Source organism: Macaca fascicularis, chromosome X (assembly GCF_037993035.2).
Source record: "Macaca fascicularis isolate 582-1 chromosome X, T2T-MFA8v1.1".
Classification (NCBI taxonomy): Eukaryota; Metazoa; Chordata; class Mammalia; order Primates; family Cercopithecidae; genus Macaca; species Macaca fascicularis.
Window position 1 is genome coordinate 108,692,698 of NC_088395.1, and position 18,387 is coordinate 108,711,084.

An 18,387-nucleotide genomic window follows, 5' to 3' on the forward strand; every position below is an offset into this window, starting at 1 on the left:
AGGCCCTCAGAGTTCCCCCATGTCCGTAGCTACAAGTACCTGGGTTCCAGGTCTCCTGACTATAGTTAGCTTGCTCTGCAGGGGTGACTCAATTGGAAACAGCTCCCTGGGTGTTGGTAGCAAACTCAGGGGGCACTAAGAACAGGAAGTAGAGTCTCTTCTGGCTCCCAGGGCTCTCCTCACTATGCCCTTCAGGAAATGACTTATTTTGAAAACTCCACCTTGCTCATGTGACCCTGACAAAATGGTCTGAGGCCTACTCTTGCCTTGTTTGACAGATCCCCTCAATTTTCTCTGAACCCCAGCTCCAGATCTCACAGATTCTCCTCACAAACACCGTGTGAAGACAGTGGTGACAGGTCACTTCCCACGTGCCACACCATGGGTGAATTGGTCAGTGCCAATCCTTGGCCTCAGGATCTCACAGGGCATGAAGGGTTCTGGGCCCTCTCTCCCACTCCAACCCACAGGACACCCAGCAGACTCACTTTCAGTTAGAGGTAGTAGGTGGCAAGGGCCCAGGCTGAGTGCTTTCCATTGTCCTGAGGATGAGGGCAAAGTGAACCCTGGGATACCTGTCTTAGTCCATTTTGTGCTGCTATAAGAGAACACCCAACACTGTACGGTATGTTAGTCTGTTCTCACACTGCTATAAAAATACTACCTGAGACTGGGTAATTTATAAACAGAAAAGGTTCAATTGACTCACAGTTCTGCATAGCTGGGGAGGCCTCAGGAAACTTACAATCATGGGAGAAGGCGAAGGGGAAGCAAGGCATGTCTTACATGGTGACAGGCAAGAGAGAGAGCAAGGAAGTGCCGCACTTTAAAACCATCAGCTCTCGTGAGAACTCCTTCACTATCATGAGAACAGCATGGGGAAAACCGCCCCCATGATCCAGTCACCTCCCACCAGGTCCCTCCCTCCACACGTGAGGATTGCAATTCAAGATGAGACTTGGGTGGGGACACAGAGCCAAACTGTATCACTGGGTGATTTATAAAGAACAGCAATTTATATCTTACAGTTCTGGAGGCTGGGAAGTCCAAGGTGGGGGGGCTTGCATCTGATGAGAGCCTTCTTTCTGTGTCATCCAATGGCAGAAGGTGGGAGGGCTAGAGTGCACAAGTGAGAGAAAGCAAGAGATCAAACTCATAGACTCAAGCGCTTTTATAATTGGTATTAATCCATTCATGAAGGTGCAACCCTCATGACCTAAACACCTCCCATTAGGTGTTGCACTGGGGACTAAGTTTCCAACACATGCTCTTTTGGGGACACATTCAAACCAACCATTGCATTCTGTCCCTGGCCCCCCAAATTTATGTCCTTCTTACATGCAAAATACATTAATTCCATCCCAGTAGCCCCAAAGTCTTAACTCACTCCAGCACCCAAAGTCCAGAGTCTCATCTAAATTAGAGATGGGTGAGACTCAAGGCAGGATCCAGACTGAGGCAAATTTCCTCTAGCTGTGAGTCTGTGAAATCAAAACAAGTCGTCTATTCCCAAAATAAAATGGTGGGACAGGTGTAGGATAGACATTCTCATTCCAAGAGGGAGAGAGAGGCAAGAGAAAAGGCATAATTGATCCTAAGAAAGTCCGAAACCCGTCAGAACAAACAACATTAAATTTTGAGGCTTGAGAATAATGTTCAAGTTCTGCCTTCTGGGCACACTGAGGCAGGGATTGGGCCGCCAGATTCTCAGGCAGCCATGCCTCGATGGCTTTGCTAGGCTCAGTCCACCCAGCAGCTCTCACAGGTTGGAGTCTTATTCCTCCAGCTCTCCCAGGGTAACATTAAATGCCAGTAGCTCTGAAATTCTGGGATCTTAGTAGCAGTCCAGCTCCCACACCTCTACTAGACATTACCCAAATTGGGACTCTCTGCAACTGACTTGTTCCCACAGCCCCACCAGGTACTGGCCTGGTGGGGACTCTCTCTGGCAGCTCTGCCCCTGTGGCAGGTCTCTACATGGGTCCTCAGGCTGTCTGCAGCATTCTGCGAAATCTAGGTGGAGGCCATCACAGACCCACAGCTCGTCAACACTGTGCACCTGCAGAATTAGCACCATTTGGATGCCGCCAAGGTCCACTGCTTGAGCCTTCCAGACCGGCAGCCTGTTCAGCACACGGCCCCCCCCCACCGCCTTGAACTATGGCTGGGACAGCCGAGGAGTGCTGCACGAAGGTGTGGGGAGCAGACACTTAAAGCAGCACAGGGCAGCAGATGTTGAGGTCCCGTGGGCGTCTCTCTGGAAACTTTGCCTTCGCATTGTGCCCTGGACATGTGACTGGAGGAGCAGCCTGGAAAACTCTGAAATCTCATCAGGGCCTTTCTTCAGTTGTCTTTGTCTTACTGAATAGCACCCCTTTCCCTTCTATCCATGGTAATCTCATTAGCAAAGTGGTCACTTGGCCATGTCTTTAGTTTGCACTCCTAAACACGCTTTTTCATTCTTTACATGGCTAGGGTGAAATTTTTCAACATATTTACCTTCTCCCTATCTTTTAATTTACAAATTCCATCTTTAAAGCATTTCTCTCTCCCCTCATTTTTGCCTGAGTGGCTGAACAAAGTCACGCAGTACCTTGAATGTTTTGCTGTTTAGTTATTTTTACTGCCAGATATCCTAGTTCATTAGCCTGAAGTTCTTTTAAATGTTTTCATTTTTACATTTTTGTGGGTACATAGTAGGTGTATATATTTATGGAGTATATGAGATATGTTGGAACAGGCATGCAATGTGTACTAATCACATCACATCCCCTCAAGCATTTGTCATGTGTGTTGCAAACAATCTATACCCTCTTAGGTACTTTAAAATGTACAATTCAACTATTATTGACTTTAGACAAAATGCTGTGATATCCCACCTTATTCATTCTTTCTATAATTTTTTGTATCCATTAACCATCCCCACCTACCCGCTGCCTCCACACTACCCTTCCCAGCCTCTGGTAACCATCCTTCTACTCTCTGCGTCCACGAGATCAATTGTTTTGATTTTCAGGTCCTACAAATAAGTGAGAACATGCGATGTTTGTCTATCTGTGCCTGGCTTATTTCACTCAACATAAAGATCTCCAATTCCATCCACGTTGTTGCAGATGACTGGATCTCATTCTTTTTAAAACTGAATAGTACTCCATTGGGTATATGTAGCACATTTTCTTTATCCACTCATCTGTTGATGGGCACTTAGGTTGCTTCCACGTGTTGCTATTGTAAACAGCGCTGCAACAAACAGGAGTGCAGATATCTCTTCCATATACTGATTTCCTTTCTTTTGGGTATGTACTCAGCAGTTGGATTGGTGGATCATACGGTAGCTCAAATTTTAGTTTTTTGAGGAACCTGAAAAGTGTTCTCCACAGTCGTTGTACTAATTTGATTCCCACCAACAGTGTACAAGGGTTCCCTTTTCTCCACACCCTCATCAGCATTTGTTATTGCCTGTCTTTTGGATATAAGCCATTTTAACTGGGGTGAGACGATATCTCATTGTGGCTGTGATTTGCATTGCTCTGAAGATCAGTGATACTAAGCACCTCTTCATCTGCCTGTTTGCCATTTGTACGTCTTCTTTTGAGAAATGTGTATTCAAATCTTTTGTGCATTCTCTAACCGGATTATTAGATTTTTCTCCAGTACAGTTGTTTGAGCTCCTTATATATTATACTGGTAATTAATCCCTTGTCAGATGAGTAGTTTGCGAACATTCTTTCCCTTTTTGTGGGTTGTGTCTTCACTTTGGTGGTTGTTTCCTTTGCTGTGCGGAAGCTTTTTAACTAGTTGTGTGTGATCCCATTTGTCCAGTTTTGCTCTGGGTGCCAGTGCGTCTTGGGTATTACTCCAGAAATTTTTGCCCAGAACAGTATCCTGGAGCGTTTCCCCCGTGTTTTCTTGTAGTAGTTTCATAGGCTGATGTCTCAATCCATTCTGATTTGATTTTTATATAAGATGAGAGATAATGGTCAAGTTTCATTCTTTTCCATAGGGATACGCAGTTTTCCCAGCACCAGCACCATTTATTGAAGAGACTGTCCTTTTCCCAATGTATGTTCTTGGCACCTTTGTCAAAAATGAGTTCACTGTAGGTGTGTGGATTTGTTCCTGGGTTGCCTATTCAGTCCCACTGGTCTATGGGTCTGTTTTAATGCCAGTACCTTGCTGATTTGGTTACTATAGCTCTGTAGTATAATTTGAAGTCAGGTAATGTGATTCCTCCAGTGTTGTTCTTTTTTGCTCAGGATAGCTTTGACTATTCTGGGTATTTTGTGGTACTATATACATTTTCAGATTGCTTTTCCTATTTCTGTAAAGAATGTCACTGGTGCTTTTGTAGGGATTGCATCGAATCTGTGGATTGCTTTGGGTATTATGGACATTTAAACAACATTGATTCTTCCAATCAATGAACGTGGAATAACTTTCCATTATTGTGTCCTCTTCGATTTCTTTCATGAATGTCTTATAATTTTCATTGTGGAGATCTTTCACTTCTTTGGTTAATTCCGAGGTATTTAATTTTATTTGTGTCTGTCTTAAGTAAGATTAATTTTGATTTCTTTTTCAGGGTGTTCGCTATTGGCATATATAAATGCTAGTGAGTTTTGCAGGTTGATTTTGTATCCTGCAACTTTACCGAATTGGTTGATCAGTTCTAATAGTTTTCTGGTAGAGTCTTAAGGTTTTTCTAAGTATAAGATCACATCATCAGCAAACAAAGATAATTTGGCTTCTTCCTTTCCAGTGTGGATGCTCTTTACTTCTTTCTCTCATCTGATTGCTCTAGCAAAGACTTGCCGTACAATGTTGAATAACAGTGGTGAATGTGGGCATCCTTGTCATGTTCCAGATCTTAGAGGAAAGGCTTTCACTTTTTCCCCATTCAGTATGATACTAGCTGTCAGTCTGTTGTATATGGCTTTTATTATGTTGAGGTATGTTCCTTCCATACCCAGTTTGTTGAGGAATTTTATCGGGAAGGAATGCTGAATTTTATCAAATGCTTTTTCAGCATCAATCGAAATAATCATATGGTTTTTATCTTTCATACTGTTGATGTGATGTGTCACGTTGATTGAGTTGCATGTGTTGAACCATCCTCGCATCCCAGGGATAAATCCCACTTGGTCATGATGAAGGATCTTTCTGATGTATTGTTGAGTTGGGTTTGCTAGTGTTTAATTGAGGACTTTTGCATCGATATTCATCAGAGATATTGGCCTGTATTAAGAAGTCACTGTAAGAAGATGCCTGAGAGTGGATGCTTGGTCAGTGTAATGAGTTTTATACGCGCCTTTTCTATTCTTCAGAAAATAGTCTCCTTTCATATTTACTTTAGAATGTCATGACCCCCAACCTATGGAATTAATTAAACAAAGACACACTTCCAATACACTATTTCACATTCAGAAGGTTTCACAGTCTTTCAGTGTCGAACCTTCTGAGCAAAGCCAGGACAACGGGCTCTAAGCTGACAAAAAGTTTACCAGTATCTTCCATAAAGATGTCCTTTTCTTTCATATAGATTCCATCCGCCAGTCAGGCCAGACCTTTCAGACTCTGACTTGTAAAAAAAAATCTTGTGTAAGGAAAACTTACCAGTTTGCAACTAGTGTTTGGTCACTGCTGAGAGAAACAAATATTAAAAAATAAATAAGTAAAGAAATACATCTCAGAGAGTTAAATAGGCATACTTGGAAACATGACAGGCTAGAAAATGAATTTAATATGGCAGATTTTATTGGGAATGCATCATGAGTCATAGGAGTTCAGAAATCAGGAAGTACAGGGAGAAGAAAAAGATCACAAAGGCAGGTTTATGATTACATCTACTAATCGAGAAACCGCTTGCTCTCCAGCTAATAGAAGATCAAGAGATGGTCAGATCTTGGTAGGCCCACAAGAGATGTCAAAATAAAATTCTCAAAACTAAACATCCTAGAGACCTTCAGTTCTGGCCAAGCTGGAGTTTGCCCTTTCCTCCCAGAAGGTCCCTCTACATCAGAACACCCTGAATGTAACAGCAAACCAGCAAAAGGAACTCTGAAACGTGGAAAGGGGAAAGCAGACTGACTCGTGCTCTCAGGACTCGAGCAAGAACACAGGCAGTGCATTCCCTTGGTTTTTCTAATTCCACCTAATATCCCAGACAGGGTACTGCAGAAGCCCACAGTCCAGAACCACCAACAATGGCAGACACAAAGCTCCAAGAAAAGCCTATTTCCTCTGCCGAAAGACCAGAAAAAAAGTGATCTAAAGACTGAAAAACCTTTGTGACAGATTCCCCTCCCCTACACTAGACAAACAACAATGGAAAAACCTTACCTCCCCCACCCCCCGAGGTTTCAGGGAACAAGAAGGAAACTTGTCTTCTATCCTGCCTCTCTGAAGCAGATGGTGATGATCCAATTCACCAGTCAGGGTAGTGTCAGTGGTGTCCAGCAGCAAGATGAGCCTTCACCTTCACCTGACATCAATAACACTGAACAAGGCAGTCCAAGTTGGGACTAGTAAGCATTCCATTTATCCCCATCTCTGGTGTCAGTGATGCCCAGTGGCAAATTGAACCTTTACACTCATCCAAACTCAATGAAGTGGTGTGAGGTGGGGCTAATCGACACTCTGCTTTCCCCCTCAGGCATTCTGTGCAAGCTAGGCCCTATGGAGAGCTGTGCCTCCGCGTCCACCCATCATCAAGATGGAATCAGGTGGTGGGAGGCAGGGTTTGTTGGCAGTCTCCTTTCCCCCTTCTTCCCCTGATGTTCTCAGAGACCAGTGGGGACCTAGGCTTCTGTCCCACCACACTGCAGCAACAATACGTTGAGTCAGCCATCCAGTTCCCCTTTCCCTGAAGCCTAGCAAGGAACTGTGCCTATACTCCCCCACCCCACCTCTGAGGTAACAAAGTGTTGTGAATTGGTACCCCCTTTTTTATTGGAAATGTTCTCAGGGGGGCTAGGGTAAAAGTTCAGCTCCCACCCCAGCCATCTGTGAAGAGGCAAGGTGAACAAGCAATCTAGCTTCTTAGGATGGTATCAGAACAGGAATCTGCACCTATCACCTTACGATATGATGGGACCACCATCATATATGTGGCCTATCACTGAACAAAAAGTCATTATGCGGTGCATGACTGAATATGGACTGTCTTAATGAAATGTCATCACAGCCTTACGAGGTTGAATTTATTACTATTCCCAGTTTAAAGACGTATAATAAAAGTTTGGAAGAGTTTACCTGGCCAAGGTTATTTAGCTACAAAGTGGCAATGCCACGGATTGAATCCTAAGATATCTGATGCCCATTACCCCATCTACTGAAAGATGACACTGTACTGCAAAAATTAAAACAGACATAGCTGATCTGCTTCTTTACCTGTAATTAGAGTAAAAGAAAACAACAAAGCAAAACATAAAAACAACACAGTGACATGCTAACTGTCATGAAGAAAAGTACCACATGTCTGATAAGGTGATCAGAGATGTACACTAAGTAAGGAAGGTAGCTATATTGATATCTAAGGCCAGGCTGTTACAGAAAAACACATAATGGTATGGGAGTATGCTTGCTGAGCTAGTTTTAGAGCAACAAAAAGGAGGCTAGTGTGGCTGGAGAAAAATCCATTTATTCATTCAAAGTATCCACTGAAGCAGGCATTGATATAGGCACTTAGGATACATTAATGAGCAATAGGCAAAGATATTCGCCCTTCTGGAATTTGTATTTTTCCACCATGGGAGACAGACAATAAAAACCAAAAACAGCATTTGAGTAAAATATATGGTATTTCAGAAGATGACTGTGGGGGGAAAAATCAAATAGGGAAGAAGTGGAATCAGGAGGGTGGCCTGAGGGTTGGACATTCAAACAAATATTGGCTGCCTTGCAATTGATAGTATCATTAGATGAGTGGAAGTTTTCTCCTTTGTGCCGCCTTTGCCAGGCATCAATGTAAATGCTCTATTGGCTTCACTGCAGAGAACAACACATTTTTCCTATCTTTGGTCAGGACTCAGTTCCTTCTTTAATATATCAGAGAACCAGAGACACTAATATCTGACAGCCTTTTGCCATCAAGTGGCCACGGGTTTTTAAAGTACACATCTCCTGCTACGCGTCCACTAAATTTGAGCTTTTAACTGCCTGTGTTGAGACGTGGCCTGGTAGAAACCCTCGCTGGGGCCGGGCGCGGTGGCTCACGCCTGTAATCCCAGCACTTTGGGAGGCCGAGTCGGGCGGATTACGAGGTCAAGAGAGCGAGACCATCCTGGCTAACATGGTAAAACCCCGTCTCCACTGAGAATAGAAAAACTAGCCGGGCGTGGTGGCAGGCGCCTGTAATACCAGCTACTCGGGAGGCTGATGTAGCAGAATCGCTTGAACCCGGGAAGCAGAGGTTGCATGAGATGGGATCCCGCCAACGCACTCCAGCCTGGGCATCAGGACTCCATCCTCCATCTCAAAAAAAAAAAAAAAAAAAAAAAAAAAAAAAAAAAAAAAAGAAAGAAAGAACAGAAAAAGGAAAGAAACCCTGGCTGGTCAGTACCCAGGCCGTGCACAATGGAATTGTGCCTCACTTTTCACCTAAGACGAAATCAGCGGGTGGGGCAGGCTTATAATCAGAGCACCCCTCCCTTTCCACCTCACACACTCCCACCCCGCTGTCCCACAATCCTTCCCGCCCCTCCCACTTTCCCACCCTTGCTTTCTCCGCCATCTCCTTCGCTGCTCCCCTTCCCGCCAGCTCCCCTTCCCGCCAGCTCCAGGAGAGGGAGGGACAGGAGCCTGGCTCCACCTCCCAGTATAGAGCTGATTGGCCAAAGGATGTCACCTGATCAAGCTGAGCCAATTGAAGTCCTCTCCCCACTGCTTCGAGAAGGAACCCTTAGGACGCTGGGCCCCAGTCACAAGATTGCGTCTTGTTTGTGGCAAGATTCTGAGAGGAAGTGTAGCTCCCAGGTTGGTTCCAAGTCTTCTTCCAGTTAGGTAAATTACAACAATATCTTTTCTATAAATTTTCTTTTCTTTTCTTTTTGAGACGGAGTTTGGCTCTCGTTGCCCAGGCTGGAGCGCGATGTCGCGATCTCGGCTCACCACAACCTCCACCTCCCGGGTTCAAGCGATTCTCCTGCCTCAGCCTCCCAAGTACCTGGGACTACAGGCACGCGCCATGATGCCAGGCTAATTTTTGTATTTTTAGTAGAGAGGGGCTTTCTTCATATTGGTTAGGCTGGTCTCCAACTGCCGACCCCAGGTGATCCCCCCACCTCGGCCTCCCAAAGTGCTATGATTACAGGCGTGAGCCACCACGCCCGGCCCTTCTGTAAATTTTCTATAAATTAGGCCTATTTTGGCCTACATTACCTAGGGTCAAGGTTTAGGGATTAATAGGAAAGGCAAATCCAGCTGGATTGCTCAGTGGTCCACTCTCCACTCCACTCTCTATGTGTCCCTTATCCTCACGTGTGATTAGCTTCAATTGTATGGCTAATCACTTCTTGCTCTCTCTTTACAATTCCTCAGGCAGGTTTTCTCTTCTTCAAAAAGTTGTATTTCTCTTTTGCATCTTAGTTTTGTTTCTGGTTAATTTTGATATGGTGGGCTTTAAATTGTAAATATTGGATTGTATAGATATTTTTCTTTCTATTGTATTTCATGCCTTTTATACTTAAAAATGCTTTCCTCATCCGAAGAGTAAATACATATTCACCTATGTGTTGAAGATCACTGGGCTTTCATCTCTTATAACCTTTTTAATGAATGATGTGGTATGAGCATGTATCCCTGTTTGTATGCATCCTTCTAACTATGTTTCAGGTGGTTATTGTTAAGCAGCGTGGTTTATAGGTTGCCAGCCCTTTAGCCACTGATTCTGTCTTTTAAAATTCTTTACTCTGAAATAATTTTAGACTTACAGAAAAGTTACAAAAATGATTATACGGAGAGCCCTCGCCTGGATTTCCGTAATGTTAACATCTTATACAACCATAGAAAAATTACCAAAACTAATTACTACATTACATTGATGTACTAATTAACAGTACTACATCGATGCTAATTACCAAAAGTTAACATTGATGTTATTACATTTATATAACATTGTATAATTGTAATTGTATATGTATATATGCATATACATATAATTATATATGTATATAAATGTATAATTATATACATTTATATAACATTACATATTATTTAACGTTGATGTTATAACTATTAACTAATCTACAGATTTTATGCGAATTTCACCAGTTATCTCACTGATGTCCTTTTTCTATTCTAGGATCTTATTCAGGACACTTCATTGCATTTGGTCCTCATTTCTCCTTAGAATCCTCCAGGCTGACATTTCCTTAATCTTTATTGGTCTTTCACAGCCCTGACACTTTCGGAGATACCAGTCAGGTGTTTTGTGGAATGTCTCTCAATTTGTGTTTGTCTCATGTTTTCTTATGATTAGATTGAAGTTGTGCATTTGTAGCAAGCACACCTGTTTTATTCTCCTCCCTTTCCCAGTGGTGAGGGAGGGATTCCCACCCTAGTGTTATGGGGGTGACTGAACACATGGTACCCTATACTGGGCAGATGGAATCCACAGCAATTTATTAGTAACATTTACTCACAGCCGGAGAGAGGAGGGCACCTCACGCCAGGTAGAGCCACACGGTGTCACACTCTGGAAGAGAGTGAACAAGCAGGGGCTTTCAGGGGGAAGTCTTTGTAGTAACCAGAGGATGAAGTGACCGTTGGTTCAGAGGAGGACGACTGGCTTGTTTAAATAATTCTGCAGGCTGGTGGGGACCTGAAACATGCCACCCAGAGATAAGCAGGCACTGTGTCTATTCAACACAATAATAAGGAGGGTACTTTGGCTAGGGGGCCTTTCTCCCTGGGAACCCAATAGGGAAGATAACCTGTGGTGAGGCCATTCAGGGTCCTCCTGTTCTTCCCCAGATGTCAAGGCATCCATCTAATTGGGCCTCTAATTTTAGGTCTTATGCCACATTACCGCAAACATGATTTTGTTTCCTTCTGTGAGGATCATATCGGGTACATGACATCCATAATTTGTGTTACTGGTGGTGTTCACCTTGATCACTTGGTTAAAGGGGTGGGAGTTATCTTGCCCCAGTGTAATGCTACTATTTTCTTCTTTGTTAGTAATAAATATAGTATGAAAAGTTCTTTAAGAAGAAACACAATAGATCTTCTTATATTCCTGTTTCTTTGCAGACTTTGACCCACTACTGTTAAAATCTGTCTAGGGATCTTGCCTACAGCAAATGTTACCTAATGGTGATTTTCTGTTGTCCTAATTTCTGCTACATTTTTTAACTGGAATTCTTCTGTAAGGAAGAGCTGTCTTTACTCCCTCATTTACTTATTTCTTCAACTTATTTATCTCAGTATGGGCTCTTGAATAATTATGTTATACATACCGGGCTTAATACCCAGGTGACGGGTTGATGGGTGCAGCAAACCACCAGGGCGCAGGTTTACCTATATAATGAACCTACACATCCTGCACTTGTATCCCGGAACTTGAAATAAATTAAAATAAAAATTTAATCTAATTATATCATTATTTTGTTCCTTGAACTCTTCTAGCCTTGGCCATTGGGAGCTCATTTTGGTTGGTTCTGTGGTCTTTTGATATGACCCTATCCTTTTTTGGTACCTTTTTCTGGCACTATAAGATGTTCAGATTCATCATGTGCGTGCCCCCCTCGCCTCACACACACACACCCCTTATAGCCCTGGATTAAAACAACTTCTACAAGGAGCCCTGGTTCCCTTTCATGGGGAATGACATTTACCAACCAGTATCTTGGTGTGCGTTCATTATTAATGGCGTTTCATTGCCGCTAAGGCTCTCTATGGAAAGGGGTAGGAAATAATGTATGTATATACCCATGCCTATAGACACATGTACATTTATTTTGGTATCTATCTGTATGTATAACTATTAAAAGCCAGGAGCTTGTATTGATACTTTCAATTCCAGTCATTCTAGACTTTCTGGTCGATTCGTTCTCCGACCTGGCTTTCATTATCAGATAGTTTATATACCTGTTTATTTCTGGTCAGTAGATACATAAAGTAGCATCTGAATTGCTAACAAATGCCCCTGTTGCAAACATATTAATAACTTATATTTTTGTACAGTTGTTTTTGTCTTTGGCCTTAGAGGATATGGTCAAAATACTGCTATCCAAAGTTATGTATCTTAGATCTTTTCTTCCTGTCTCCTTCAGGGTGGTTAAGACACACATTTGTAATATTGTTAGTTGAACCTGTTTCTGTTTGATTTGGGGTACCCTCACCCCAATATCCTGGTTGATTTTAATTTTTTATTTATATTTTGGGTATGTGCAACATTACTATGATCCAAAGAGTCAGGGGTATACAAAAACCTATACTTGGGGAAGTGTCACTCCTTCGTCATCCCTTCTACCCTGTTCCCATTCCCCATTTCTTTCCACTTCTTTCTCTGGCCCTCCCTGTAGGGTAATCAACCCTTCAGTTTCCGGTTTAAATTTTCCTGTATTTATTTTGCCCAAATGAGCAAATACATACACGTTTTCTTATATTCCCTTCTTACACGAAGGATAGCATACTATACATGTTCCTTTGCACTTTGCCTTTCCTACTTAACAGCATTCTTGGAAATCACTCCATATTGTTTCACAGAGATCTTCATCGTTCCTTTTTACAGCTGCATTGTACTCCATTGTGTGGCTGTACCACACATAGTTTATTCAACCACTCACCTACGTTTGGGCATTTGGTTTTTAATATAGAAACCAGGTCTCGTTCTATAATCCAGGCTGACTGAAGTGCAGTGGCACAATCATAGCCCATGGTAACCTCAAACTCCTGGGCTCAAGCAATTCACAACTGTCTCAGCCTCCCAAGTGGCTAAGACTACAGGTGTGTGCCACCATGCCTGGCTAAATAAAGACTTTTTTTTTTTTTTTTTTTTTAAATACAGGGCCTTGCTATGTTGCCCAGACTGGTCTGGATCTCCTGGCCTCCAGTGATCCTCCCGCCTTGGTCTCCCAAGTGCTGAGATTACGGGCATGAGCCGTGGTGCCTGGCCTGTATGGGCTTTTAAATCCCTTCCAAGATTTTACAGTTACAGACATTGCTCCCGCGAATAAACCTGGACATGATTTTTATTTTATTTTATTTTATTTTTGTATTGGTAGAAATGTACCTTCAAGGTATATTCCCACTAATAGGATTTTTGGGCCAAAAGTTAAGTGCACATGTAGTTTTCTCAGGTGTTTCCAAGTTTCTCTCCAGAAGGATTGTACTGGTTTTCGTTTCCATTAGCAATATAAGAGAATGACAGTTTGCCCACAGCCTCACTAACAGAACACGTCGCCTTAGTTTTGAAACTTTTTTCTACAGGTTAGGTGAGAAATGGTATCTCACTGTTTCTGTGATGTACCTTTGTCTACATTTGTGAGTAAGTTTTGACACTTATCATATGTTGAGGACTGTTTTTATACTTTTTGTTGGAATTATCTGTTCATATATTTCCCCCATATTTTTATTGCTGTTGTGGTCCTTCGTCCCTCAATGTTTAAGAGTTCTCTATATATTTGGAATGTTATCCAGTTGTCTGCGATATATGCTGCAAGTACTTTATACCAATTCGTCAGTTGCTCTTTGATATATTTATGAAGCATTTGCATCACTTTCATTTATCCTTATGTGGTCAAATCAATAGATTATTTTCTTCTTTCATTGCCTCCGGAATTTGAATCTTAGTTAGAAGGCCTTTCCCTACACTGGGGTTCTGCCATGTTTTCTTTTCTTTTCTTTTTCTTTCTTTTCTTTGGTTGATATGGAGTCTCGCTCTGTCGTCCAGGCTGGAGTGCAGTGGCGCCATCTCGGCTCACTGCAACCTCTGCCTTCCAGGTTCAAGCAATTCTCCTGTCTCAGCCTCCCGAGTAGCTGGGATTACAAGCGCCTGCCACCTCGCCCGGCTAATTTTTGTATTTTTAGTAGAGTCGGGGTTTCACCATGTTGGCCAGGCTGGTCTCAAACTCCTGACCTCAGGCGATCTACCCGCCTCAGCCTCCCAAAGTGCTGGGATTACAGGCGTGAGCCACCCCTCCTTCCCCGACCACTGCCATGTTTTCTTCAAGAACTTACATGGTTTCATTTGTTATGTTTAGATCCCTAACCTATTTGCAGTTTATTCTTGTGTACGCTGTGTTATGTGGATCTACCTTTATTTTTCTGGACGTCTCAGTTGTTCCAGGACCATTTATTAAATGTCCATCTTTGCCCTAGAGAGTTTATATACCATCTTTATCATGTACTAACTTTCATACGATTTGGTTGTATTTCTGAGTTTTCTATTCTAGTCCACTGGGCTATTAGTCTATTCTTGCACCAGTGCCACAATGTCATAATTACAGGGGCTTTATAGTGTGCTTTTCTGGCTGGTATCATAAGTCCCCTCTCATAGATTTTCTTTTTCACATGTTTCCTGGCTATGCTTGCATGTTTTCAAAAAGTATATTAACTTTATTATCAATTTTCCTAAATGCATAAAAATGTGTGCTGGCATTTCTGAGGCTGAATTAAATTTATACGCCAATTGAGGAAGAACTGACATCTTTTTAATGCCGAATTATTCCATCTAGGACAGTGATTTAGTCTGTTTGGACTGCTATTACAGAATACCGTAGACTAGGTTGTTTATAAATGACAGAAATTTATTTCTTGCAGTTCTGGAGACTGACAAGTTCAAGATAAAGATGCTGGCTGATTTGGTGTCTGGTGAGGGCCCTCTTCCTCATCGATGGTGCTTTCTAATTGTTTCCTCAACATGGTGGAAGGGACAAGGCAGCTCTCTGGAGCCTCTTTTATGAGAGAACTAATCCCATTCATAAGGGCTCCACCCTCATGACCCAGTCACCTCTCAAAAGGCCCCACCTCCTAATGGTATCACCTTGCGGGTAGAGATTTCAAGATAGTAATTTTGGGGGTACACAAACATTTAGACCGTCTCAGACAGCGTATGTGTTTCCATTTGTTCAAGTCTCCCGTGGTGTCATTCAGGCATATTTTACAATTTTTCTTGTATACATGTTGTTACCAAGTTTATTCCTAAACTTAAATCCTTGTTGCTAGTGTATATGGGGCCTTGTCTGTGAATGCGTCCTCCAGCTGCTTATTTTGTGTGTGTGTATTAAAAGACTGCTGATTTTTTTGTATGTTAATTTTATACTTTGCTACCTTACTGACTTCTTTTACTGGTTCAGTTGATTTATCATTGTTTCTATAGGGGTTTTCAGGTATACTATAATATCATCCGCACATAGAGATGGCTTTACTTTTCTTTGTAAAAAGTAAGTTTTATTGTGTATATCTAAGGTATACAACATGGTGTTATGGGACACATATAGATAGTAAAATAGTTACTATAGTGGAACAAATTAACACACCCATTATGTCACATAGTTACCCATTTTTGGTTTTGGTAGCAGGAGGTGCTAAAATCTATTCATTTAGCTGAAATCCCACATCGTATCTAAAATCTATTCATTTAGCAGAAATCCCACATTGCATTTAATAGTACAATTGTATAAACTGTATTCCAGCATGTTGTGCACTAGATCTCTAGTCTCTTTCATCCTATATATCTGCTACTTTGCATCCTCTTACCTACATCTTCCCCTTTCCTCCTCCCATCCCCTCCGCCCCACCCCGACCCTGATAACCACTGCTTTATTCTGTGTCTCTGTATATTTGAGTTTTATTTTACTTTCAGTTTTTAAGATTTCACATATAAGTGAGATCATGCAATATTTCTCTTTCTGTATCTGGATTATTTCACTATTATTTCATCGTTATGGCATAATGTCCTCCAGATTCATCCATGTTTTGGCAAATGGCAAGATCTCCTTTTTAAGTGTATATATACAACACAGTTTCTGTATCCGTCCGTCCCTTGATGGACACCTAGATTGTTTCCATATCTTGGCTATTGTGATTAATGCTGCAGTGAACATGGGAGTTCAGATACTTTTCAAAGATCAGCTGCTTTTAAAAGGTAGTTATTTTATTTCCTTTGAGTAGATACCCAGCAAAGGAGTTGTTGGGTCGTATGATAGTTCTGTTTTTCACTACCATATTTTTTTTTTTTTGTAAAATAGAAAAATCTAGAACGACCATTTTATTTCTAAAACAGAAAAAAGAATCTATTAGGTACCTCCATACTGTTTTCCATAATGGTTGTCCCTATCTACATTCCCATCAACAGTGTACAAGGGTTCCCTTTTCTCCACAGACTCGGTAATGTTTGCCATCTCTTGACTTTTTGATAATAGCTATCCTAATGGTTGTATGGTGTTGCCTCATAGTAGCTTTTATCTGCATTTTCCTGATGATTAATGATGTTGAGCACTTTTTCATATACCTGTTAGTCATTATGTATGTCTTCTTTGGAGAAATGTCTATTCAGGTCCTTTGCCCATTGATTAAATTTGATTGCTTTTCTGCTATGGAGTTGTGTGATTTCCTTACAAAATTTGGATATTAACTCCTTGTTCATATATGTGGTTCACAAGTATTTTTTTTCCCAATGTGTAAGTTGCCATTTCATTTTCTTGATTGTTTTCTTTGCTGTGCTTTTTAGTTCTTCTTATTCATTCCTAGGAAAATGATCGATTTCTCTAGTCAATTGACTAATACTTGTAATACAAGATTGAATAGGTGTGAGGTAGTAGGCATGCTTTCCTTGTTCCTGATCCCAGGGGAAAACTTTGAGTGTCCCCCAGCAACCCCATTAAATGAGTTGCTAGCATTAGGACTTAGGTATATATGTTTTATCATGTTAAGAAAGCATCCCGTGGTCCCTATTTTCTTAAGGCTTTTCTATTTTTTAACAGAAAGAGGAATTGAATTTTTCCAAAGGTTTTTCAACATCTGCGGTGATAACCATATGATATTTGTCTTTAAGTGTATTAATATGGTGGGTGATATCAAGGTACTTTCTAATATTGAACTAATCTGCATTGATGGGAGAAATCCCACTTTGCCAAAGTATATTATGATTTTTCAAATGTGTTGTTGGATGTTGTTTGCTAATATTTTATCTAGCATTTTTGCATCTACACTTATCTATCCATGTCGCACTTGCTTCGTAAAGGGAGTTATGGAAATTTCCTTTATAATGCTGTTGAATAATTTATAGAGCATTGGCACTGTGGTACTATCTGATCTTTGACGGTTCAGTAGAATTCACCTGTAGTAGCATCTGAGCCAGGTGCTCCTTGGGAGTTATTCCTTAATAACTTTTTCTATTTTTTTTTTCTGTGAAAATTGGCCAATTTAAGCCTTCCAGCATTAGAGTAAAAATCTTGATAATCTGTATTTTCCTAGGAAATTATTTATTTCATGTGTATTTTTGATTTCTTTATATACAGGTTTGAAAAGTAACCTAATCTTTTCTGTTTAAATGATTATCATTTGTCATTTATTATTTTGCATATTTGTGCTCTCTCCCTTTCTTCCTTCATTAGTCTAGCTAGTGAGTTTGTCCAATTAAAAAAATAGGATTTTGATTTAATAAATATACACACATTGTTTTTCTACTATGTATCTTATTAATGTCTGCTTATTTATTCATTCATTCATTCATTCATTCATTCATTCATTTTAGTGACCGAGTCTCCCTGGATCACTCAGTCTGGAGTGCAGCGTTGTGATCATAGCTCACTGTAGCCTTGAGCTCTTGGATTCAAGCAATCTTCCCACCTCCGCCTCCTCAGTAAGTAGGACTACAGGCATGTTCCATCATGCCCAGCTAATGAATCATTGTTGTTATTATTATTATTATTATTATTATTACTGTAGAGGCAGGGTCTCCCTATGTTGCCCAGGCTGGTCTCAAACTCCTGGCCTCAAGAGATCCTCCCGTCTCAGCCTCTCAAAGTGGTTGGATTACAGGTGTGAGCCACCAAACCCGGCAATTTCTGATTTTATGTTATTTCTTTATTTGTGTTTATTTTGGCTTCCTGGGTTGTTCTTTTATTAGATTTTTGAGGCAATGCTTTACTTTATTTAATTTTATTCGTTCATTTTCACTGATGAGAGTATTTAGTGCTCTGAATCTGCTTCCAATCAGTGCTTTAAATATCTTCTACAGATTCTCATATGTAAGCTCTCATTGTCACTCTTCTTAAATATTTCTGTAACTTCAGTTTGCATCTCCTCTTTATCTCGACATTTGCTTAATAGAAGGCTTAACATTTTTTCCAGGCAGAAGATCCTTTCTGCTTTCAGTTTGTGTTAGTAAGTTCTACTTTTGTTGCATCGTGATTGCAGAGGGTTGGTTGTAATATTTCT

At 41.2% G+C, this 18,387-nt stretch overlaps 1 protein-coding gene across 2 annotated transcripts in view; it reads left to right on the forward strand.

Annotated features, from left to right (window-relative positions):
• The first annotated feature begins 17,697 nt into the window (after positions 1 to 17,697).
• Positions 17,698 to 18,387, forward strand: part of LOC102133037 (nuclear RNA export factor 2) — a 62,702-nt gene continuing 62,012 nt past the window's right edge. For both annotated transcript variants that reach the window (XM_074030172.1, XM_065537940.1), the window contains exon 1: positions 17,698 to 17,809. The gene's annotated coding sequence lies outside the window, so the exon portion shown is untranslated. The remainder of the gene's footprint in view (positions 17,810 to 18,387) is intronic.